At 31.4% G+C, this 26,544-nt stretch overlaps 1 long non-coding RNA gene across 1 annotated transcript; it reads left to right on the top strand.

The window, feature by feature from the left end:
- Positions 1–18,820: 18,820 nt before the first annotated feature.
- Positions 18,821–25,611, top strand: LOC115891307. Its single transcript, XR_004051800.1, has 4 exons — positions 18,821–19,045; positions 19,530–19,735; positions 21,078–21,289; positions 25,486–25,611. It is a non-coding gene; the product is annotated as an uncharacterized LOC115891307 (long non-coding RNA).
- Positions 25,612–26,544: the final 933 nt, after the last annotated feature.

Here is a 26,544-nt window from a genome sequence, read left to right as displayed (position 1 = left end):
CTATATTTATTTAAATGTTAATAACTCCAGACTGGATAATCAGAATCCAACAAACGGGGGCTCGCTTAAAATAACGTTCCTTACTCTATATTACACCATAAAAATAATAAAATAAGCTTTTGAACGTAGACGCTAGAGAGCGATGTCTTACAATTTAACAAACATTACGCGTTTTTTCCAAAAAAAATTAAATGCGATAGTATATGTGAAGAGTAACAAAAGCTTAAAAAGTCAGCGAAAACCACATCTTGATATCTTGTTTCAAACCGAAGATATTAGTAAAATTATAAGAAATACTAAAATATAAGCCCTTAATTATCTTATTTCTACAATACGGTATCAGTAGCCCTCTTGATTATGACCATTCTAATAAAAAAATATGATAGAAACAGTTAGTTTATTTTAAAATAGACGATATACCAGAATACCATAATACCAGATGTATTAATATCTAATAATTAAAATATTAATAACAGTGAACAAGAAACGATACCTCAGTGAAATCATGGTGGGCTTTGGAAAAAGTTGCTTTTGACGTATTAGTATAAACGTCAACTTTTTATTAGATCAACATTTTGATAGTCTTAGCAGCATTTTTTATCTTTCGATTGCCTTTTCAAAATGCCAACAACTTCCTCTGTGCCAAATAATAGAGGCGTTTTGAAAAAACAATCAATAGATAAACAAAACATTCACGATTACTTGTTGTCTTGTTTTTCATGTTTTCTTTAAATGTTCCTGACTTTTTCTTTTTTAAATGGTCCTAAAAGTCATTCCATTTAGTTAATGAAATGTATTTACCTTTACTACCTCCATTGCTTTTGGATGTAAATACAAAATATTATTACAAATTTTAGAAATTAAATGAGAATTACACTCGAACTTCCCCTATTTGCTTGATTTCTGTCACATAAATGACATTGATTGACAAACAAAACCAGAAAAACCAGCCTTCTCGCGCTGCGCTGATTAGTTTGGTGACAGTTATAACCGAATTTTTCAGGAACCGTTTTCTGTAACAAGAAAACTTTCAGGAAACCGATTGAAACGGAACATAATACAAGAAAAAGTTAGACAAACCCAAGGATAAATAAAAACGTAATTAAATGATTGTAGTCAACAAAAACAAACACAGAATTTCTAAGAAAAACGAAAAAAAAATTGTACAAAAAGATGAGAAATGACAGAAAAAGAAAATGCGCCCTTTTGTTCGTCTGCCTTGTTCTACATCTACTAAATATCAATTAGCAGATTTTTGCATTTTTAAATCCGTTGAACGAGCAACCGTCCAGTTCCGCAGCAGTCCGTTAATTAGAAATCTCCTTCTTTTTGCTCCGCTTGTCATTTCGTGCGCGGCATGTAACATTTTTAATATATGGATATAAAATAAAATCTACTTTTAAACAGAGCCAGGCGGGGGAGTTAATTTGAAAATAAAGTCTCCCCGTTGAAAATGCACGAAATGTTTTTTTTTTGGTCATGGTCCAACTTAATTAAAAAACGGGTTGAAAGCTCATTGCACCAAAAGATAAATTACATAATTAAAAAAAAATAAAAAATACGAAACTCATATTAAAACAAATTAGATTTAATATGTCTAAAGGCGTTCCGTATTTTTTTACGGAACGCCGTAAAAAATACGGAACACCCACATACGTCAAAAAGCTAAACTAATAGAGGTTGTTAAAAGAGTGGCAAGTCTGAAGTGACAATGGATAAGACATGTGGCAAGACAGGATCCGGACCGATGGCCCCAAAATGTCATTCTATGGAGACCTAGCCCAAGTGGCACAAATGTGCTTAAAATGGTTATATAGAGTGTTATACATATAACAATTCATGATAAATATGTACTATTTTTTAAGTGCTTTATAAACCCTAATGCGATAGTTATAAACACGAAAAAGGCCCAGGTTTATAAAACAATATACTTATTTAGAAGTACGTTAAAAACTGCTTAAAAAATAATATTGAGTACATTACAAAATATTTATAAAACTGTTTTATAAAAGATTTATAAATATTTTAAAAATAACATATTTGTCTCAGTTAAAATATTTTTTTTATTCATTTTACTTATGTTATTTATTTTTTGTTAGCTACACTTAGACACAAATATGTTTAATATCAAAAATAAAATCATCCAGTTAGAAATACTTGACATTTTAAGTTTTAGAGATACAATCACAATTTTAAAATATATTTTAAACTCTGACCAAAACCAAAGTTTGAGGTTAGTGCTATAGTTTATGTTTATAAGGTTTCCTAAATAACATTTTTGTATTTGGGGAAACACTTTTGTTTTTAATCGCTTTATAAGAATTTGAATTCGTTTCTTTATCAGCAATTATAAAATTGTTTTCTTAGAGTAGCGGTCGCGACTAAATTATTGCGAAGATCAAATTGTTTTATAAATCAGCCGTAAAATAGCTATAAAACATGTCGATAATGTTTTAATAAAGTAAAATGCATATTTTTAAAGCTGTTTTGTAAATATTTTATAATTGTTTTAAATTATATTATAAATCAATTATAAAATATATCTAGCTCAAGCATAAATAGTTGTATAAGATTTGTTATATAAACGTTCCTGAGCATATTAACGAATATATTTATAAAAATGTTTTATAAATTAGTCGTCAAAACATCTATATAACAAAATAATAAAACACATTTGTTTCTATGATAAATTGGTGTTCTTTGCGTTTATTATATAACAATTCAGTGTATGAGAGCATTTTAATAAATCTTATATAAAACACTTTACTCTCATAATAATTTATTGTGCTATTTGGGAGGGGAACAACAAGGAGTGTGGGCCGACCAAAAAAAGAGATTGGTCGATGACGTCAGAACAGTGGCAGAAAGACAATGGATAAGATTAGCTAGAGATCGCGAAGCATGGAAAAACCTAGAAGAGGCCTATATTCAACACTGGATGGAACCACGCTGAGACAGAGAAAGAGATGTCGAATGATGGGGAGTCCTAATTTGATCTCCAGCTAAAATATTCAAGCCCCTTCTGAAGGTCTATAAAAGCTATGGCTAGTGGAAGTTCGTATACTTCAGCTGATAGTTTCTCTTAGTGTATGTATATGATCAATCGTGCTGAAGCCGCTTCTGAATCTGCTTCTTAACTTGTTCTCGCAGTTGTGCAGCGTTTAGCGTGTTTTGTATTCTGTTGTTTATTATTTTTGTAAATATCTTGTATATTCTGATTTTTTTTCTCGGGTAAGATTTCGACAGACGATGACAGCAAAAAGGCAGATGACGTCCATACCAAGCCATTTATTTAACTAAAAAAAGTTTCTAATATTATTTAAGTTAACTATGGATGGGTTTATATTTATAAATTTGTCATGCGTCATCTCTTGTTGTTTTTAACCAGTTTTATTGGTTTATTTCAAAAATGACAGATCATATTTTAAAATTATTGGTTTGACGGAAAGATGAACGACAAACGAACGCCGATGCGTGTGAACTCGTCTTAAGATTTTTAAGAGTTGTCAAACTTGGACTGTGTTATTACGTGTGTTTCGTGTTTTTTTTGTATTAAGTAGAGGAAAATTCGCGGGAAAATTAAGTGTTTACCCAGACCATAGTTTACAGTTAATATTCGGTGCCCAGAGACCGCCAGAGACAGTTGGCCAGAGATTATGGCCAGAGACAGCGGCGGATACAGAGGGGGGCCCATGGGGTTCCAGACCCCCTAAAAACTGCAAATTGTGTTAAATATTAGGCTTTTGGGTTAAAAATTGCGCCTAAAAAGCCAATTATGTATTACTTTTTCGATTAGCCCCCCCCCCCTAAAATAAATTTCTGTATACGCCCCTGGCCAGAGAGTTGTATTAGCCACAAATACAGTTTGTATACTATCTTGTATATGATACGAATAACTGGAGTATCTGTAAAATAGCAGCACACGTTAGGTAAATAATAATCATATTGATAATTATATTGATAAATGTAACAATAAATGGCAGGAAGTTGCTTGAGCTTGAAAGCCGGAAATCTTTTTTATATCTTTTTTGGTATGTAGTGTTCTTTTTAAATAAACCCTTGCTTGTTTTCTATTAACACATAATGTAATGTTTTTAATAAAATAACTCGATTAGATTTTCTGAAGTTTAAACAGTTTTTTTCACAATATTTTGAAGTAATCACTTGTCACTTGTCACTCAAATTTTAAATATATTAATTATCTACTACATGCGTTCCAGTTGTACCAACTTAATTCTTTGTAAAATAAAATAAACTAATTTGAAAATAAAATGACAGACACATCTAGCACTGTCAAGGATCTTGTCGTTGGACAGACTATAGTACTGCCGTATTAGTACGAGAACTAGCAACGTTGGAAAAACAAGTATTTTAAGACGTCTGGCTCTTTTATATATCTTTTACTATGCTCTCTAGAACAGCATGCGGTCCGTCTGGCTGCCGGTAAACGTTGCGTTCTCTACTGCGCATTAAAAGAAGATCCTATATTTTTATTAGTCCCTTAAATTCTAGTATTGAATATTAATCGAACATGTCTCCATAGCGCAGTTCGTAGAGTTTCCGACCACGAACCGATGATTCAGAGTTCGAATCCGGGTCAGGGCAAAGACTTTTTTATTTTATTTTCGTTTATATTCTGATAAAGTATTAAATATTTTTTTTTTTAATTGCCAGAATTATTTAATATTTTACAATCGGAATATAGACGAAAATAAAATAAAAAAGTCTTTGACCTGACCTGGATTCAAACTCTGAATCATCGGTTCGTGGTCGGAAACTCTACGCACTGCGCTATGGAGACATGTTCGACTTATATTCAATACTAGAATTTATAGGACTAAATTAATAAAAAAATATAGGATCTTCTTTCGATGCGCAGTAGCGAACGCAACCGGTATGGGCATGATGTTCCAGAGAGCATAATAAAAGATATATCAAAGAGCCAGACGTCTTAAAATACTTTCTCGAAAACGTTGACATCTCATTCTGTGTTAATGCAATCTTTTAATGTTTCAATTAATGCTATACTTACAATGACTTGTTTGATAATAGCACTATTATTTACAAGTAACAAATGGTCGCAGGTACATGTACTAGTATAATGCACGTGTGCCGACTGCGTCTTATGTAGAGTAAAATGTCACTCGGTGAGATGTGTTAAATGATTTATGACTTCGCTGTCAGCCATTTTCCGCGGTGGATCGCATTAATACATCATACTTACTATGCGTTTCAAATTTATCAATCGATATATCGTACATTCCATGTCGCAACACCAATTTTTATTTACAAGGTACTATGAGATAACCCGCCATTTAAAAATAAACATAAAAACACGGTCAAAATTATTGCATATAACGATATTTTTATTTTATTTTGGACCTAATATGATTCTCTTTATATTTTTGGACATATTGGCTTACGAACATTAAAAATCTAAGTGCAACTAGGCTGTTATTATAACAGCCTATTTTAAACGAAAAACATTGAAAACAATTTTAACTATTTCTCACAACTAATAGTCTGTATTGCCTCCTCGAGCCTCAATGCAAGCTGTGAGACGACGTGGTATGCCCTCAATTAAGTTGTCCAGAAGTTGTTGAGGATGTGGTGGTTTCCCATGTTTCGTGCGCAGCAACTTTCAATTCATTTAAGTTACGGGGCGATCATTCCTTTTGGCAATATGGCGTTTTAACATGTCCCCCGCATGCTCGATCACATTCATATCTGGACAAGTCGGTGGCCACCACGTTTACCACGTTTTCCTTGTATCCTCTTCCTCAAAAAATTCGCGAACCGCTAAAGAGCGATGGGGGCATTATCGTTCATGTAAACAAATTCATCCCTCACTGCCCCTCGAAATGGACGCACAGTAGGCTCTAAAACGTCTCTAAGATATGAGGCATCTGTCATTGTGTCATCAATAAAAACAAGAGGAGTTTGAGCTCTGTGCATTATACCTGCCCATACTATAATGATGACCCCCTTGAAACGGGATACGGAATTGAGCTGCATTTAAGCGTGCTCGTCTTCCAGATGCTCTCCAGACCAAAGATCGTCGCGAGTCTGACACTACGCCTGTTCTTGTATCATCACTAAACATGACTAAATTCAAATTAGGTCCATTTGCTCTCATCTCCTCAGCTCATTGTAGTCGCGTAATTTTATGCTGTAAATTAAGCTTCGGAACACGTAGAGACCTCCTTAAATGTAATCCTCTCTCATGGAGTCTTTTTCCTCTCTCATGGAGTCTTTCTTGAAACATTTACTCCTTCAAGGCGAGCTAACTCATTTTTAATAGCAGTACTAGAAAGCAGGGGATTGCGTTGTGGCAGTTAGGGATATTTGACGGTCTTGTACAGCAGTAGTAACTCTCTTTCTACCTCTTCCAGGCCCAGTGGCGGATACAGTGGGGGGGGGGCATGGGGCCCGCGCCCCCCCTAATATATGTATATTGGGTTAAATATTAGGCTTTTGGGATAAAAATGGCGCCCTAAAAGGCATATTTTGTATTACTTTTTATTTGCCCCCCCCCCTAAAATAAATTTCTGTATCCGCCCCTGTCCAGGCCTGTCTGTAACCTCGTTTGTATTAAAATAAAAATTACCTGCTCCAATCGGGAATAATACAATTTTTAAATGTAAACATTTATCTTAATTTTATTAAAAACTAAAAATGTTAACTTAAAATAAAGATATTTCTTGAGAAAATGGAATACTGTGTTTACGAACCATTTTAATCGTTTTTGCTTAAAACTGAAAATATGCACTCTAAATTCAAGCAAATAAGTTTGAAAATATTAGTATGCTTAATCTAAGACATTGTTTTTTTTTCTCTGCAAGAAGTAATTTTCATTTTCCCGATACCTTTCACGCAGTAACAAATACAGAGGCAGTATCTCAAATTGCAAAATTTTCAAAAGATCCTGTAGCTCAGAAACAAACAGGCTATGAAAATTTTGTTTACTACAAAAAGAGAGATAGATAAGTTTGAGCAAACCGTATCTTCCTATCTTCATTTACCACGGAAATATCATATGATTTCAACCAAAATGCGACACCCTGTACAGGGCGGCGCCTCTCATACGCCGCGGAGGCTCCAAGGAGAACGAAAGTTTGTATTGAAATTAAATTTTGTGAGGTTGAGTAATTGAGGAATTTTGATAGGTTAATTCAGAGCACTTTTTAATAATATAGAGAGTTCTATAGGGTGTTCCCAAAAAAAGTTACATATCAAAGTTGTATTTTTTCTAATGGAACACCCTATATATTAAATGATTTTCGGATTCTGGGAGAAAAATAAAGGTGAGTTTTATAAGAAAAGCATATGACTGAAATGTAAGGTTTTTGACATATTTAACATTTTCTAGAAATAAAGACCATTTTTTAAATTTCAATAAAAGCTACCTAAATTGGAATTTACCCAGTATAGCCTAATATGTAGTTAAATTAACTATTGTACTTTAAATCAAATTAAAACTTGATCCAAAAAGTTATACAGGGTGAGACAAAATTAATATTGAACATATTGGTCACCTTTAAAAGCATGTTACTCTCGTATTTTAAATAGAACACCCAGTATATTATTGCGATATTCAATGGAGAATTGATGTCTCTTTAAAATACTATTAAGGTTGCCTACCCCTCGAACAATGATTTTCCTAGATATTTTCATTTACATGATTTGATCTTAGTAGATCTTTATTATTTGATAAAACTAGGTGGCTGTGATATGTCTGACGTTACTTCAACATAGTTGTCTAATTAATCCAACTCTAACAAATAGTTATCAGTTTGTGTCAGTTAAAACAAAAAAAATTCTCAGAAATTTGCCGAAAATGCAAACTTATCCTACATCAGAGAGAATCGATATGATTCTATTAGCTGGTGAATGCAGTGTGCATTCAGCAATTAATAGAATACCTACTTAAATGCTCCTGATTTTATCTAGTCTGGGTTTTTTATGGGGATATGTTAAAGACAATGTTTACAAAACTCGACCAACTAGTGTCGACAACATGAGAGAAATGATTGTAACAGTTTTGCGAGGTAGAACTCCACATATGCCTTTTAAAATGAAAAGATCCTTTTGAAAAGAGAATAATTTTATTCAGTTAACAGAAAAGGAAGCATTTTGAGCATTTGATATCATCTAGCAAATTGTTGTCTCATAATTATAGGTTTATATCTAGTTTTAATTCTGTAATAATTAAAATATGTTTTAAACGTGTATCTTTTTATTACCCATGAGTATTTTACTCTACAATCTTTAGTTTTTGTTAAATTAACAAAAGGTATATCACACAGCCACCTAGATTTTCTTCAAATAATAAAGATTTACTGACGCAAAATCATAAAAATTTAAATATCTCGGAAAATCTTTGTCTGAGGCGTAGGCAACCTTAATAATATTTTGAAGATATATAAATTCCCCATTGAACACCGAAAAAATGTACTGGGTGTTCCATCTTAAATAAAGGAGTAACTTGTCTTGTCTCACCCTTTGTCTTTGTCGGGTCAAATTGTCTTTGTCGGGTCATACTTTTCGGGTCAAATTTCAATTTGGTTTAACATACAATGGTTACTGTAAGTAAATATCAGGCTATACAAGGTCAACGAAAATTTAGGTAGCTGTTATCGAAATTTAAAATTTACTCTGCATTTTCACAAAATGTGAAATATGTCAAAATCCTGAGATTTTAGATATATGCTTCGTTAATAAAACTCACCTTTATTTTTTTCGTCGAATCCGAAAATTCTATATATTTTTATAAAATGCTTTCAGTTAACCTACATATGCTGCCAAAATTTCATTTCGATATAAACTACCGTTCTCCTTGAGGCTTCCATCAGATTTCAGTCAACGAGAATAAAGATTAAATAAAGGACAAATTACAGAGTCTCGTTAAATTACATCAGCTAATACGACAGAATTTTCCAACTAAAAGCTTTAAAGGAACGAATCAAGTAATATCCCCTCTTGCAGCATAATTAAAATTTACATTTCCTTTTATTTACAGTGCAAAACGAGTTCGGAGCCAAATAAAAACGATAATTTCCAAACAGTTTGCGCTGCGTCTTGTGCAAACCGATTAAAAGAAGATGTTTTCTCTGGCGGGGCGGGAACGTATTAACATACTGGAATCGGAGGAGCCCCTTTAAGACGAGCAGAAATATCGGCGATTTTCTCTGCTCGATCGGTAACCCTCGAATTTTGCTGACAAAGGCACACGGATCCGTTACAGCGTCATCGGTGGCCCCCTTAAATTATATTCAACGAGATTTAGGCATAATGCAACGTTTCGCAAATCGATCGTTCGATTTTCTTCATTGCCGTCCAAAGAAAATTGCTTATTTTAACGTATTTGAACACCAGTTTTACTTTATGCTGGGACAGTTTTCAAGAGCAAGTGTTTATTTTGTCCTGTCGGTTGCATAAATCTATTTCCGATAATTTATATTATGATTATGAAAAGTGAAACTTCTTTACACGCGCTGGGAGTAAAAATGCAAGGCCGTGACACACGAGCTAACGAAAAGCGGTAACGGCTTAGAAATACGTAGTGACGCGACGTGTATTGTGTATACATAGACATTGAATTGAATTTTAATAACAAATTTTGTGAAAGTCAATCAAATGAATAATTTTTTTTTTATTTTACGCGTTTAGAATTATTTGTTGCACGCAAAAATCTATACGTTTATGTTACACGTAAAAAACTGTTTTTACTTTTAAAAAAATATTTTTAACATTGAAAATGTTTCTGTTATCCTATATAAAGGAGCCCAAATCGAATTAAAATGTTACATTTGCCACACCATGACGTCATATTATATACAAGGGTATAGGAAATCTCTGCGCAGCGGCGGCAGTCGGCCAGCGCGCGCAAAAACCATTACATCGCTAATTGTTTATTGATATATCTTTATTAGTTTAAAAGCAAAAAATATGGGGTTTGTTTTGATACCTTGTCGAGACATAAGCGAAACTTTTAAATTGTTTCTTTTTTTCATTTAGGTCTTCGTTTTTCGTTAAATGAAAGTTATATTAAAAAAAGTCTATTTTTAAACCAAATTTTCGCATGATTGAAATGAGTTATTCATGTTTAAAGTTTTTTTTGGTCATAAGCGCTAATGGAAATGTTTTTTTGTAAATAATTATAGAAAATTACTCCCTACGAAGACTTTATTGTGTACTGGATCAAAAAATAAGTATTTGTTTTCTCTATACGGTGGTATTAATATATCGATTTTCGATGATAGTGCTCTTTTACCCGGTCTAATTTTGTACTACATCCGGAATAAGGGTCCCCATATCATGTACTGAACTTCCATGCCTGAAAAATTCAGCTTGTGACACCGAAGTGAGACGTAAAGTCAAAATAAGCTTTAATCTACCTACATCATAGGTAGGTGTAGGTACGTAGGTACTCTAGGTATATTCTACCTAGACAGTAGCTGACAGTAGTAATTAATTTGTTAACCGATAAGTAGTTGTCTTTATATAAGTTTAATCATCTTATACCTCCTATAACGGTAGGTTTTGGATTTTTTCCTGATTGGTTTTTCTTGATTGGTTTGGATTAATTTATTATACACCCCTTAACTCAAACACTCCAAGGAAGATATTTCGTGACCCCTTATTTAAAGTGGACAAGCTTTATTAGTCAATGTTTTAATTACCCAGCGTCTTTAATAAAAATCTAATGTAATTTTTCATAGAAATGATCTGAAATAAAAAGCAAATTTTAGCTAAAAATTTTTGATTATCTACAAGGAGTAAACCGCTGACAAATGTCTGTATACTAATGCCAAAGTAATGCCAAAAATACAAATTAAATACCAAAATTTCTCATATAATGCCCCACTAATGCCAAGCTGATTCCAATATAATACCACTAATACCACGAATAATATGTAACACATTTGTTTAACGAATTAACCTGTAACAATAGTGGTAGATACGTGCACAGATTTTTTCCTAGGTAACTTAAAAGTCGTTAAAAAGTGTAATTATATTTAAAGAAGATATAATTCCAACTAATTGCATTATAAGGCCAATAATGCACAAGTAATACCATTAAAATTTTAGCGTTTTTAATTTGTGTAACATATTCCTTTAAAAAATTAACCTGTAACAATAGTGGTAGGTATGCGCACAGATTTTTTCGCTAGGTAACTTATTAAGTCGTTAAACAGGCCTATAAAAGCTATAACAACATAGGTAACTAATATTTATAATTTCATTCGAGTTTTAATCTCAAATAATAAATGTTTTTACTGGTGTATTTCTGAAGTGTTCATTATTAAAAGTAGATATTCTTCAAGTTATGTGAAGTAATAAGTAATGTTTCCGGTGAGACCGCGTATATGTCACCGGATTCTGGTTAGTATAAAGACTTTTTCTATAGAAAGAGTTCTTTCTATATTTTTCTTTCAAAATAAGACTAATTTCTTCTTATTCTTTTAAATATTACAGTGTTTCTTTTTCCTAAAATGTTATACTTAATTTTCGCTTAAAATTAAAAAATCACAAATGGAGGAAAATATAAGTTATTGAATAAAGTTTATACAAATCACTTTACCATAACAAAAAACTAAAAACATGTCATGGCGGAAGATATTCAGGTGGCATTTCACATATTTATCTATTAAAATAATAAACTTGCGTAACATGTTATACATGAGATAGAAAGTTTCAGAATCGATTAATACGCAATACGCTACGCAGTCAACTTGTTCCTATGCGCGGATGAGCGTCTTCAAGACACTTCCATTGGCCAGGGTCACGACGCCGCGCGCCGCCGAAGAAGAATCGGCCTACGTTTGGCTAAACAGGCTGGACATGGTGGATTACGATATTGGCGAGTCTGAATATTTATAAAAATTTGCAAAGTAAAATATGTTGGAAAAAGAATTAATCCATACATATATAAAAGCTCAAAGGGTTTTTTTGTTGCATCCATCCCGCCGAAACCGCTTCACCAATCTTGATGATTCTTTTTTAAATGAAAGGTATATATGTGTAGATTTGTTATGAAGTATTTTTATAGTGCTCAATGGCTATTTCTTTGTTTAAAACGACTAAATACTACCTGAAGAACACCTACACACAATACCTCCAGAAATAAATTATTTGTCATTGTCAGTGGTGTGATTAGCACAAATGTTCGTTTAAACGACATTAGTGAATGACCTACACAAAGCGATTTTAGGAAATTCATCCTCTTAGAGAGTAAAATTATGTCGGAACAGTTCGTTGTATGAAAATTCCTTACTATTTGGTCTAGAAGAATGAAATCCTGCAAAAAAAATTAGAAGAAATTTTTGAAATTCATCAACCAAATGGGCAAAGTTAGTAAAAATTTATATGAAACTTGGTGACCTCTGGATTATACACATAAAAATTGGCACAAAGATAAAGCGAATTTATGAAATTTATACACTTAGGGAGTAGAATAGGGAATGAAAGTTTGCTGTACGAAAATGCAATACTATAACATTATAAACCAGACAGTATAAAATTTTATACAAGGGTTTATTTAGTGACATCATAACGAAATATATCTTCCTCAATTATCCTTCAAAGAATAAAAAATAACCTATAAAGAGAGTATTAGTGGTCTTAATAAATAAAAAAAAGATGAAAAATAAAAAACATCTATGCTCACTAGCTCTCTATAAAGAAGTAAAAAATTATTTAAATCAATGCATGAACGATTTGAGGTGTAACGCGAACGTAGTCGCGGGAAAAAGCTAGTAATTTATTAAATTATTTTATTTAACTCATTAATTTTCATTGAAAAGGAATTTTTGTAATTCGCCACTATATTAGTTAAAAACTAAGAAACACATATCAAATTTAAGATTTGCGATTTTGACTTATACTTTTTACAAAATCTGAACACATTATAAAAGAAAAAAAGCTAGATAGTGTAGATTGACTACAAGTTGTATAACATAAATTGTCTACCTAGTGCCTGCAGCATCGCCTTGTGGTGCAAACGTGGGCATGTTAATCTGTGACGTGACCTGACGTGACGCACAACAGCCAAGAAAAACAGAAGCGTGGCTAAGAATTTAGTAATTTAAAAAAAATATCTTTTAGATACAGTAGTAGGTATTAAAAAGTTTTGTGTTTAAAAGGGGTTTGCCTTTAACAGTTAAAAAATTATATCGTAAAGTGTAACTTTCCGTAAGAATTCTTTATCTGTCATCGATCATGATCTGTCATCATGTTAACCTGATGTTTTGTATGTTATTTTATTTTTTTGCTTGTTTGTTTTACGGATAGGTGCGATCGCATAATTATTATTGATAATGTTTTATTTAATGTTAACATTACTACCTTTTCAGTGAATCTTTAAATCTGTTGTTTTTTGTTAAGTTCGTTATTTAAACATATGTATGTAATACACTCATATTAACACTAATCATAATTTTACGTTTTTATTCATCATTTTCAATGCCCCTCCGGTTGCATCTTTGTAAAGGACTGTGAATTTTTTTCTATAGCAACTGTTAAAATCCTGGTTAAAATTGCCTGGTTAAAAAATAATAGATAAAATAGTACTTTAACCGCACGGGTAGATTAAATGATAGATACTTTAACAGCGAGGATACGTAGGTTAAAAACTTTATTTCTTCTCGCACGTTTTTTAATTGCTTCCATTTTTGAAAATTTTTGTATTCCTTTTCATAAGTTATTCGGGATTTAAATGGAAGTAGTTTGGATATGGCGTTTGTCGCCTTAGCCTGAATATCTGTTGGTAATTTACTCATTTTGTTTTGAGCCATTTCTGGTTCCAATTCAATCAGCAATCGACACGAAAGAGAATTAAAAAATATTGACTCAAAACTGACAACTAAAGAGACAGGTTTATTTATTTGTCAAATTACATAGAAACCAACGCCAACCCAGCACAATATTTTTTCTACTTGTAATAAATTCGTTGAAATAATAATTTCTGAATATTTTTTAGAACGTTGTAATTCGCTATGGAAAAAAATATTGTTTTGTACACGACAATAAAATTGCATTATCGTCGACCGAAAAGATTAATTCACGAGCGATGAAATCGCAAGTGAATTAATTTCGGGAGATACCATTTTTAATCATTCATAAAATACCATTTTATTATCGTCTTGTATAAACAATAACTATTAATCTATTTTTTTTCAACATTTCAAACTGTTTTTCACACAGTTTCACACTGTTTCAAACATGTCCTTCAAATCCTTTTAATTTAATAGTTATTAAGAAGTTTCACTTCAAATATGCGCATGTAGTGCATACACAAGTCATTTTGTCACAAAGTCCAGTTTTCACAAAAATTTTTAAAGGCACAAAAATAATTTCAGAACACATCCATCCAAAAATGTAAACACTAGCTGATTAAAAAGATGTATTAATATTGACTAAATGCACCAAGCCCACAGAATTGCGCATCTATTAGCTTATAGTCGAAGGTTCCCTCAAACATTAGGATAGGTACTCTAATCTGAGTCAGTGTATAAAAACTGGGTTACGTAAGAATACGAGAAATATTTATTATTCAGTAAGAAACCAAAAGAAATATTAATATTGACTAAATGCACCAAGCCCACAGAATTGCGCATCTATTACCTTGTAACGTTTTTAGTTCGTTACATGTTTTTTTTTATATATAATATATGATGTCTGGCCTATCATCACCGGATTCCCTCTCGTTCAGGCCGGATAGTTTATTTGACGCGTAATTTTTACGTTCCCTAGTCGCCAACCCTGTTACCGTTCGACACAACCCTGTTACTATTCTGTGGAGGCGCGCGCTGTCAACATCGCTTCTGTCAACTCTCCGTGCTTAACCTCACTTTGTTTTGACTCTCTGTTGTATCCAAATACGTTTTAATAAAATATACGGAGAGTACCGCTTAAATTCCTGTCCCGATGTTGAAGGATGGCTATAGAATGTCAATGCATTTCCTACATAAGTCTATCCTTGTTCGGGAGGAGGTTTTCTGCGCTTGCTCGATCTGTAAGCACTTTGATTGGACAGTTCCAAATCATATGATATGTTTTGTTTTGGTTTTATTTATTTTAAGTTGAGGTTAAAGACGTTCTAATAATTGATTTAAATCTTTCGAAAAATTGGAAGTTTTTGTTAAATATTCTGAAATCAAATAAGTTTGATAATGTAACATTATGCGCATATTTATCAATTGAGATATTTTAATCGTATCCAACATGTTATGGCAAAACACTTTTTCAACCAAAAGTTTTCAGATATCTTCGATTTAGTTATTTTCGAATGTTTATTTTGTTTATATGTATTACAAACTCAAGGAGCAACAGTTGTTTACAAGTAGTGTTAATTTTGATGCTGGTGCAATACTTCTACTCGTTTATGTTTATTATAAATATTACAGACATTTAAAAAAATAGGCTATGGAATAGGTATATAAAAATTATTTTATATCTGTCTCACAATGGGGGGCTCCTAGTAGCGTAATAAGTATCTGCAGTGCGAAACATTTCCCTGTCTAGTGACTCATCAATCGTATACAAATAGCATAGGCTCGATAGGAAATTTCTTGCTACAGAATCCCATTGCTGATTTCTAAAATTCTTTTTCTAGATAGGCTTCCCGCATCGTAAAAATTCCTATTTTATGGTATGTAATTAGTATTCTGAAGGTATTAAAATATTTTAATATCAATATAGTTTTTTCACTGAAACTCGAGTTAAATCTTAATATACATTATTCATATTGTCGTTTTAGAGATTGTGCTTTTATACTTACTATTATGAAAATTTACTGAATAAAATATATAGTTGCAATCCTTTTACTGAACTCCTTAATTTCTTGTTTTATGAGGGGATAATTTTTGCTTATTTAGGTACTAATTTTAATTAGGCCATTTTTTAATGAACTCATTTATATTTATATCATATCGTTCTAAGTAGACTTTGTTGTGTTAGACAATTATTATTAAATAAAACGAATGAAAAAAAGTCACAGGTACGATATTTTTTTTAAATTCAAAAAATAATTTAGTAAAACCACAATTATTAAGAAATTGTCTTAAAAACTTCGTAGTACAAATTGCATTATTTCACTTTTTTTAAAATTCAAAAAATAATTTAGTAAAACCTCAATTAAGGAACTGTCTTAAAAACTTTGTAGTACAAATTGCATATCTATTTCACTCGACTTAAAAATTGCAGCAAAACAAAGTATAACAGTACATTTTTTACTGTCTATTGTTTCTTTTACTGCCCATGTATTTATGATCAATAATCAACATCAGTCCTGGTTTAAAATGAAACAAAAGTAATTCTTTATTATTAACATATTTTTTATTAAACAAATATAACGTACATATTAAGTTTATACATAAATCAAGCTAGATACAAAAAATATAATTATTTACATTGTTGCATTAATTGTAAATACTCTTTTATATTATGAAAAAAAAACAATAATAATTTACAATAAGACAGTCTGTGTGTAACTGTGTAAGCATTATAATTAGCCTTATGTAGTCTCTATTTTTAGTCTTTACATTATGTCTTTTTTATTTTAAAATAGTAAGACTAAATATAATGCTTTTAACAATTATTGATTTTTGAATAAAATTAGTTTCGTATATTTTTGTCTTATATTAACATCCCTTTTATTTCTGATTTTGCTTTCATGATACAAACGAACATCGAGAAAAATTTTATTATTAATTTTGTTAGTTGGCTTCTACCACACAAAAGCAGTAGCCCATTCCCATTGTTCTATTAATTAAACTACAGCAAAAGTCTTTAAAACTAAATCACAAAATTGTCAATAAACGCACAAAGATTAAAATACAAACGAAAACACAGTACACGTGGAAAACACAGAAAGTTAGAGAAAACACTAATGACACTAATGGCGACTGCCCAAGTCCAAACTGAAAACAAAATCCACGCCGACGACGCGTCCAAAATAAATCGATAACCCATCTCGACACCATTCGGCCAATAGAAAAGTAGCATTTCGGCGCATGTGCATTACATCCAGCTACTGAACAAGGATGGACTTATGTCAAACTCGATCTTCTGTCCTTCAATCCTGGGACATAAATTCTCTCATTGCTCTTATGGGGAGGCCGCGGTATATGTAAATTTAAATGTATTTGGTTGTATCCCAGCTTTTAGAAATGGTGATTATTTAAATCTTGCTGTATAATTTGAATCAGCTGCTATTTCGAGGCTACAGGTAAAGATAGTTATTACCTTTTATAGATTCGATATTATTATTGAATATTTTTAGGGTAGAGTTACGGATGTCCCAACTTGTATTTGTATTTTGCTGGCACGTTGGCGTCCCTTTTCTTTTGTCCTCCAGAATGTCACATGGAAGAAAGGACATGTTGTTTATTATTTATTGAGCCCTCGGAAGTATTTCGAGGTAGGTTTATTTTGTTTATTAGACCTTGTTTGGTTTTAAACAAGAGTTTCATATTTTTAGGGTCCAAAGTACAGACTATTTCCACGGTACGGACTATTTCCAAGGTACGGACTGTGTCCAAGGTACGGACTGTGTCCAAGGTACGGACTGTGTCCAAGGTACGGATAGTGTCTTATGTACAGACATTATCTTATGTACAGATGTCCTGTGGACGAGTGTCCCCAGTAAGAATGATTTTTTTCCTACATATAAGTGCCACAGCGTGGATGTAGCTTGAGTCCCATGCTGCTTCGTTCCCACCTATAAGCTAGTTAGTTACGGGTGTATCAAGTCATGGTGTCCTCATTCTGGCCCCTTTGGTTGTGTTGGATGGCTGAGTACAGAGAAATGCTAGACCACCTCACGCTGCTACTGTTTGAAGCAAGGTTACATAAAAGAACAGCTAAGTGTATATTTAAGTTCTAGTTTTACATTTAACATCTAAAACATTTTCAGTCTTAAACAGTAACATACATTTTAAATAATATCGTACAGACTATATTTAGTGGTTAGATTATTAAGAACATTTATGTCGATGCAGTAGTTACAATGTGATTTAGATTTTAGATTTCATTATATTACGCCTTGTAATAGTATTACTTTCTATAGATAATATTGCACTATATTAACAGATGAATAACGAGACGAGCATAAAATTTAACAATTTAAATAAAGTAATGCTACTTTTCTTATAATTTCTATAACGTTACAAGCATTGTATTTTTTCATAGTCTTTTCATAGAACATATTTATTATTATTTACATACATAGTTTTACTCAACAAATAACCACTATAATAATTATTAAAATTGTACAATGCTATTTACCATCAGAATTCATCATGAATAAATATAGTCATTAGTTTTAAGTAATATACAACTGTCTTTTCTTTCTCTGTACATGCCTGGCGCCCAATATCTATTTTTTTGTTTATTGTTCTTAATTAGTTTTCTTTCCAGTGAAATACCTTATCCACGACTGCTCTCCGATGAAAAGCTGCCGTTCGCAGTGGTAGTTGTTTAAAAAACGCTACAACCTTATAGTCGAAGGTTCTCTCAAACATTAGGATTCTCTAATCTGAGTCAGTGTACAAAAACTGGGTTACGTAAGAATACGAGAAATATTTATTATTCAGTAAGAAACCGTCATAGAGATTAGTTGTTGCTAGGAAATACTTATTTTCCTCTAAACAACATTATTTCAGAGATGAGTGATGACACATGTCAGACAGAGAACCCCGTCCATGCCTAGGAAACTCTTATGGATGTGACAGGTTGTAGCCGATAGCCCAGGTACTAGACGCACGAGGGGGCGCAATTAGCAAAAAAAATTACAAAATATAAAATTTTACCTGTTTTTACCGTCAAATGTAAAATTTAACCTGTCAACAGTTGTCAATTTATATTTTATTTTGCCCGTTATCCGTAGATCGTGATTTAAATTTGTTTTTGATTTTTTTACGGCTCTGTTCTTGTGCTTTTTCATATTTTTTAACTGTAGACAATGGTTTTTAAGTGTTGTGTTACTGGCTGTAAGAATTACCAAAAAGATGCCCAAATGCATATGTTTCCGAAGGATCAAATAGTAAGTGTTAACAGGTGTTACCACCAAGATAGTTTCCCTTCCTTTAAGATTGTTAATTAATTGTAAAATAGGTTGCCCTAATTGTTATAGATCTAGATATATTTTATTATTATAATGTTTTGTATTTTTTTTGTTATTACATATATTCAGTTCAATTAAGATGATTTCTTATAGTTTTTTTTTGTGTCTTTGATATATCCCCATTGTCATTTTAACTTAAATATATTTATTCGAGTAAATTGGTTCTTTCTTGAATCAATTTACTTGAATAAAAAAAATAAAAACTATCCGTTTTAAATTTATGTTTTATTTCATTACTAGACCCACGAGATGGCGCCACCGCTCGGTCCGGACAAAATGTATTGAGTTTCCTTTCTATTTTATATTATATAGTATCTGATCTATGACCCCTTCCAGATTAACTCTAGCAACAAAAGAGAGATGCTATAACTCAACTTTAAACTTATAATCATTATTTTCACAGGTAATCAAAACCGTTTCTCGATAGATCGCTGAAGTTAAGCGATGGTAGATGATGTGGGTGTATGGACCGGTATTACCTGGAAACTCTCTTGTACTGTTGTTAGAAGCTGGATGAGATTGGATATATGGTGAACAATTGATTGAGGAGTGTCCGGATTGGTATCCTAGCATCACAGAAATAAGACGATCACTTTTATTTCGAAACAGGTAAGCAGCACCTTCAAAGGTAAATTACAAAATTGCCATGATGTTTTTACACTGATGAAAAAATGGGATATTCTAATTAAACTATGATATATACGTATATAATTTATGTGAACAGTGAGTAGAATTAGTTTAAAATTAAGTGTTATTAATTAAATACAGTCACTTAATGTTATTATATTATTATAATCATAAATATATTACGATTTATTTTTAAACGAAAAAACTAATAATACTCCATATACTGTTGTTGTAGTAGGGACAGATATACAAGGTGGCGTCTCTTAGTACGCTGCGGAAGCTCCAAGGAGAACGGTAGTTTATATCAAAATGAAATTTTGGCAGCATATGTAGGTTAACTGAAAGCATTTTATAAAAATATATAGAATTATACAGAGTGTTCCCAAAAAAAGTTACACATCAAACTTTTGTTTTTTCTAATGGAACACCCTATATATTAATCGATTTTCGGATTCCATGAAAAAAATAAAGGTGAGTTTTATTACAGAAGCATATACCTAAAATCTAAGAATTTTGACATATTTCACATTTTGTGAAAATGAAGAGTAAATTTTAAATTTCAATAATAGCTACCTAAATTTTAGTTGACCTTGTATAACCTGATATTTAATTACAGTAATCATTGTATGTTAAACCAAATTGAAATTTGACCCATAAAGTTATACAGGGTGAGACAAAATTAATATGGAATATAGTCACTTTTAAAAGTAAGTTAGTCCTTTATTTTAAATAGAACACCCAGTATATTTTTCCGGTGTTCAATGGCGAATTTATATATCTTCAAAATTTTTTATTAAGGTTGCCCACCCCTCAAACAAATATTTTCCTAGATATTTTAATTTTTATGATTTTGCGTCAGTAGATCTTTATTATTTGAAAAAATCTAGGGGCGGCTGTGTGATATACCTTTTGTTAATTTGACAAAAATTAAAAATTGTAGAGTAAAATACTCAACGGTAATAAAAAGATACACGTTTAAAACATATTTTAATTATTACAGAATAAAAACTAGATATAAACCAATAATTATGTGACAAAAATTAGCTAGATGAAATCAAATGCTCAAAATGCTTCCTCTCCTGTTAACTACATAAAATAATGATTGTTTTTTCAAATAGATCTTTTCATTTTAAAAGGCATATGTGGAGTTCTACCTTGAAAAGCAGCTACAATAATTTCCCTCATGATGTCGACGATAGTTGGTCGAGTTTTGTAAACACTGTCTTTAACACATGTCAGACTGAGAACCTCATCCAGATTAACACTAGCAACAAAAGAGAGACGCTATAACTTAACTTTAAACTTATAGTCATTATTTTCACAGGTAATCAACACTGTTTCTCGATAGATCACTGAAGTTAAGCGATGTTAAATGATGTGGGTGTATGGACCGGTGTATATATGGAAACTTTGTCGTGCTGTTGTTAGAAGCTGGATGAGATTGGATATCTTGTGAATAATTGATTGAGGAGTGTCCAGATTGGTATTCTAGCAACATAGAAACAAGATGTTCACTTAACTTTTATTTCGTCACAGGTAAGCAACACCTTCAAAGGTAAATGACAAAATTGCCATGATGTTTTTACACTGATAAAAAAATGGGATATTCTACATAAACTATATTATGTACGTATATAATTTATGTGAACACTGAGTAGACTAATTAGTTTAAAATTATATGTTATTAACTAAATACAGTCACTTAATGTTATTTAATTATTATAAACATAAAAATATTATTATATATTTTTAAACGAAAAAACTATGGTAATCACAATACTATTTCCAATGCACGTGTTCAACTTTGAATGACAAGCGATGGCGACAGCACCGCCAGATTGTGATGGATTTATGAGATTAATCTTAATTTAAAATTGACAAACAACATATATATCATATATTTTAAAGAGTTTCACGTTTTATTTTTAATTTAATAATTAATATTTTAGTGATTGATTGATTTATTTGTTTTATAGCTTATATATATTTTATAGTTATATATATATATATATATATATATATATATATATATATATATATATATATATATATATATATATATATATATATTTATATATATGATAACTTAGCCAAGTTAGCGTTAAAAAGTTTCCTTTTCAAAAATTTAAATAAAGGAACAAAACTGCAAACAAAGTATATGTTAAATACGATCGTGTTTTTTGAAAAGAACTAAAAACCGAAATAACGATTTCTCGTGAATACAAAAGGCTTTAGATCCCTGGGCAACTTTGACCAGTCGAATTGGATAAAGCTATCTGGACCAGAAAGGGGATATTATCAGCTTTATTTTGCACAACTTTTTCTACCATTTGTCTAATGACGCAGTAAATTTGCAGCAATTTGAATAGGGAGCCCGGATTTTTGTGGGATTAGGCCGGGCCCTGCCTGCAAAGAATAGTATATTTTTCTGTAACGTTTTTTTTTTCACTTTCGCGGAGCGAAACTCTATCTTTTGTTATAGGCGATAATAAATTTTAAATAATGTCCAGATTTTAAAGCTTGGATTCGAAGTTTAATTTATCGAGGTATACATTGAAAAAATTAACTTGTGAACTTTTTTACTTATAACGTTTTACTTTTACACTGAAGTTTTATAAAATTTAGTTTTAAAACATAACATGCCCAACAAACAAAATTTATTGCTGGAACATTGCCAAAACTTCGCAAAGCAAGGTGTAACATTGCTTTTTTCATTGTAGGGAGATTTATGCAAGGTTTCGGGGTAGCTTAATCTTCCGCCAAATAACATTGCAGTGCAAGGTTGCATTTCACAATATTATTGAAACGTTGCTAATGTAACTTTCAAGAAAGTACTAAATTGGGATGTATTAGCAATATTGTTAATTTTACGTCAATACAATATTGGTGAAATTATATTATTAATTATAATTAACTGACTTATTGCTAAAATAATATAGCAAAAAATAGATAATGTTTGAATTAAAAAACCATTTCATTCATCAGTGGGAAAATATAAAAATTATTTTTTAATATTTACCTATCAATTAATGAAACAGTTTTTTCTTGCGAACATTAGCAATTTTATGTTGACAATAATACATCAGTAATAGAGGTTATAATCAACAGAAACATTAATGGGTATTAAATTGTAGACTTTCAGATAGTTATAATATACTTTTACTAATATTGTATTGACGAAAAACATAAACAATATTGATAAAAATATGTAGGTATACCTCTATATCCATTGACTTTGAAAAAAATGCTCGGTAAGTATATCCTTACCAAGAAAGTCGAATTTGTCAAACAAATTGAAAAAAAAACAAATAAAAATTAGAAATTTATCACTTACTTGTTTCAAAAATATCAAAAATACTGTTAAGTACTGAGAACTTACTGATCTTTTCGGCTACTCATTAAATAAGGAATTATTATCCGACCTCCGAGTCGAATTTCTAAAAAAAATCTTAAAGTTGAATGTCTGAAATAATACAAAATATATAGGTACAATATAAACATTATATTTTTTTGTTTTCACTCTTGGCTTTAGGTCGTTGGGGTTGCAAAGATGTTTCTAGATTTTTTTCATTATTTTTTTACTTTGTGACGACGTTTCGACAGTATATGTCTTTTTCAAGCCTCTTGAACGTAGATTCTTACAGAGTTAAAATTTGTTAAACTGGACAACACAATAACACATATTAACTATTGTTTTTAATTGTTTTTGGACATTACACTTTACTATAGAGCACGTACGTATTTATCGTTTCAATACCCGATGTCTACTCGGGTAGGTAGGTAGTATAGGGTGGCCTTGCATAACATTGTTTTTATATTTCTATTCAATATATGACGATGTTGAAAGAGAAGTTTCAAATTTAAGTAAGCTTTCTGAAGGCATGCATTTATATGCTCTTGAAATCTGAGATTTTGATCCATGATAACTCCTAAATTTTTTGCGCTCGTTTTTATCAGTAAAGTTGAATTATTTATTTCAATTGAGTTCGAAAAGCAATCCAAAAACTTTTGTCTGTCACCACCTTTACCAAAAACTAATACTACAGACTTCTTAGGGTTCAAAAAAAGACCATGATTTTTTGCCGTGAGAGAAAATTGATTCAAATCATAATTTAATGCCGAGATAGCTTGAATACTTTCTTCAGGAGGAAATGACAAGTAAATTTGTGTATCGTCAGCGTAAAGGTGATATTTGCTAGACAGTGATGTATTCGGAAAATGAGAAGTATAAATACTAAATAACAGAGGGCCCAAAATCGAGCCTTGTGGGACACCGCTAGTGACTGCTTTGAAGGCAGACTGTTTACCGCCATAAGTTACTGCTTGACTTTTGTCTTTTAAAAACTCCTTGAGTAAGTGAACAGCCTGTTCTGAAAGTTCAACACTCTGCAAAATTCAGTCTTTTTAAAACCCGATTGTTTTGCTGGAATTACAGACTTTAGCGTCGAGTATGCAGTTAATTGGTTATGTAATATTCTTTCTAATATCTTGGAAAAAGTGGACAATACACTTATTGGTCGTAATTGATTTAAAGAGTAGACTAATGGAACTTTTGGCAGAGGAACTACCAACGATCTCTTCCACATACTAGGAAATATAGAATTATGTATACAAAAATTTATGATATGAGTAATATAAGGTAAAATTAAAGGTATACACAAATTTATCGAAAGTATATTTAGTCCATCAATGCCTACTGCGGTTGTTTTTATGTTAGATATTATTCTTAAAACCCCAAGTTCATCTACTGCATGAAAATTAAACTCGCGGTTCAAAAAATTGTTTTGTTCATAAAACATAGTTTTTAAATTGATAGTATTAATTAGAGTTTCCGGAACCGTACTAAAATATTTTGTTCAATGATTGTGGAGTTCATCAATTAGCAAGCAAGGGACGGTTTTCAAAAGTAAAACCGATAAAAAAATTGAGTTTCTAATGAAAATAATACCAAATTATTAAATCATGAGAAAGTAAACATGAACACAAGCGAAAAAAAAAAGAAAACATAGCTTAAAAATTACATCAAACAACATCAACCAACCTCGAAACCAATAATAACTAAATTTGAAAAAAAAACTTGACATTATCAATTAAACATGCAAATGCCTATAAAAACATAACTGAAAAAAATATAACTAATACATTTAGCAGCATTATACTAAATAATAAAATAACATATTTAACCTCAATAATTGCTAATAAACATTATAGAAACTTCAAAATAACTTCAGAAATAAGAACAGTAAGAGATAACATCACTATTTATTTAAAGAGTTTAATTTCGACCGCTAGAAAGTATCAAAAATCTTTCGCACGTAACAAAAAATATGTTTTTAATTATTATTACCGAGTCCCAAAAGGTACCGAAAGAACCGTAAATTAATAATTTCGAGTCCCGGTTCTTTGATGTCTCAAAAGAACCGAGAATTCGCGGTACTTTCGGTACCGGGATTTCCCGGTTCTGAACCCTAGTTCCAACCCCCCACTGTAATAATTATAATTTTGAATTTACATTTTTAATAGTACAGAAAAAAACCGTCAGTCAAGAGTACTTTTCTCCCATTTTTCATACCGGTATCAAATAAACAAAACTGAAGTTATAAAGCAAATCTAACTCTGTGATTTAGAGGATTAATACAAAGCCTTTTTTCGATAAACCGGTAATCCGGTTTCTGAAGTCGTTCTCCTGTAAAACAAGGGTTCATAATTGGTCTAATATATTGTTTTTTCAGGCGGGAAAAAATCAAAAAGGAGGAAAAAACAGGAGAGAGGGCTGTGAAAATAAAAACACCAATGGGAAGGGGCGTTTAAGCCGAAAACTAATTAATACAAAGAGATAAAAGGCGAACTGATTTGGAGATTAAAACACAACGAGAGAAAAACAAAATGTTACTGAAAACCCGATAAAATATACAATTTGTTTTTAGCCTTTTTGTGATAATTTAAATTCGTTTTTTTCCATAGCAACTATTAAAATTGCCTTATATCTATCATAAATACTAGATAAAATAGTACTTTAACCTCAAGGGTAGATTAAATGATACTTTAACAGCGGGGTTAGGTTAAAAACTTTATTTTTTCTCGCACGTTTTTTAATTGCTTCCATTTTTGAAAATGTTTGTATTCCTTTTCAAAAGTTATTCGGGATTTAAATGGAAGTAGTTTGGATATGGCGTTTGTCGCCTCAGCCTGAATATCTGTTGGTAATTTACATATTTCGTTTTGAGCCATTTCTGGCTCCAATTCAATCAGCAATCGACACGAAAGAGAATTAAAAAATATTGACTCAAAACTGACAACTAAAGGGACAGCTTTATTTATTTGTCAAATTACATAGAAACCAACGCCAATCCAGCACTATATTTTTTCTATTCGTAATAAATTCCTTGAAATAATAATTTCTGAATATTTTTCAAAACGTAACTCGCTATGGAAAAAAAATATTGTTTTATACACGACATTGTAGACTACAAAAAAGCCTTTGACAGCATTGAAACCTGATCATTTCTAGCTGCAATGGAGGACGCGAGAATTGATTCCAGATATTATTCCATTATTAAAAATATCTATGATAGTGCAACCTTCCAAGTTAAATTAGATGATGACCTTAAAACAGAAAAAATACCACTCGGCGAGGGCGTGAGACAAGGAGATACCATCTCTCCCAAGTTATTTACACTGGTACTGGAAAATGTCTTCAAGAAATTAGAATGGGAAAATAGAGGTCTAAACATCGATGGGGTACACCTTAGCCATCTGAGGTTCGCAGACGATATTGTCTTGCTGAGCAC

The sequence above is a fragment of the Sitophilus oryzae genome, unplaced genomic scaffold (assembly GCF_002938485.1).
Source record: "Sitophilus oryzae breed Bouriz unplaced genomic scaffold, Soryzae_2.0 scaffold_980_pilon_pilon, whole genome shotgun sequence".
Taxonomy (NCBI): domain Eukaryota; kingdom Metazoa; phylum Arthropoda; class Insecta; order Coleoptera; family Curculionidae; genus Sitophilus; species Sitophilus oryzae.
This window is presented reverse-complemented; position numbering and strand designations above follow the sequence as displayed.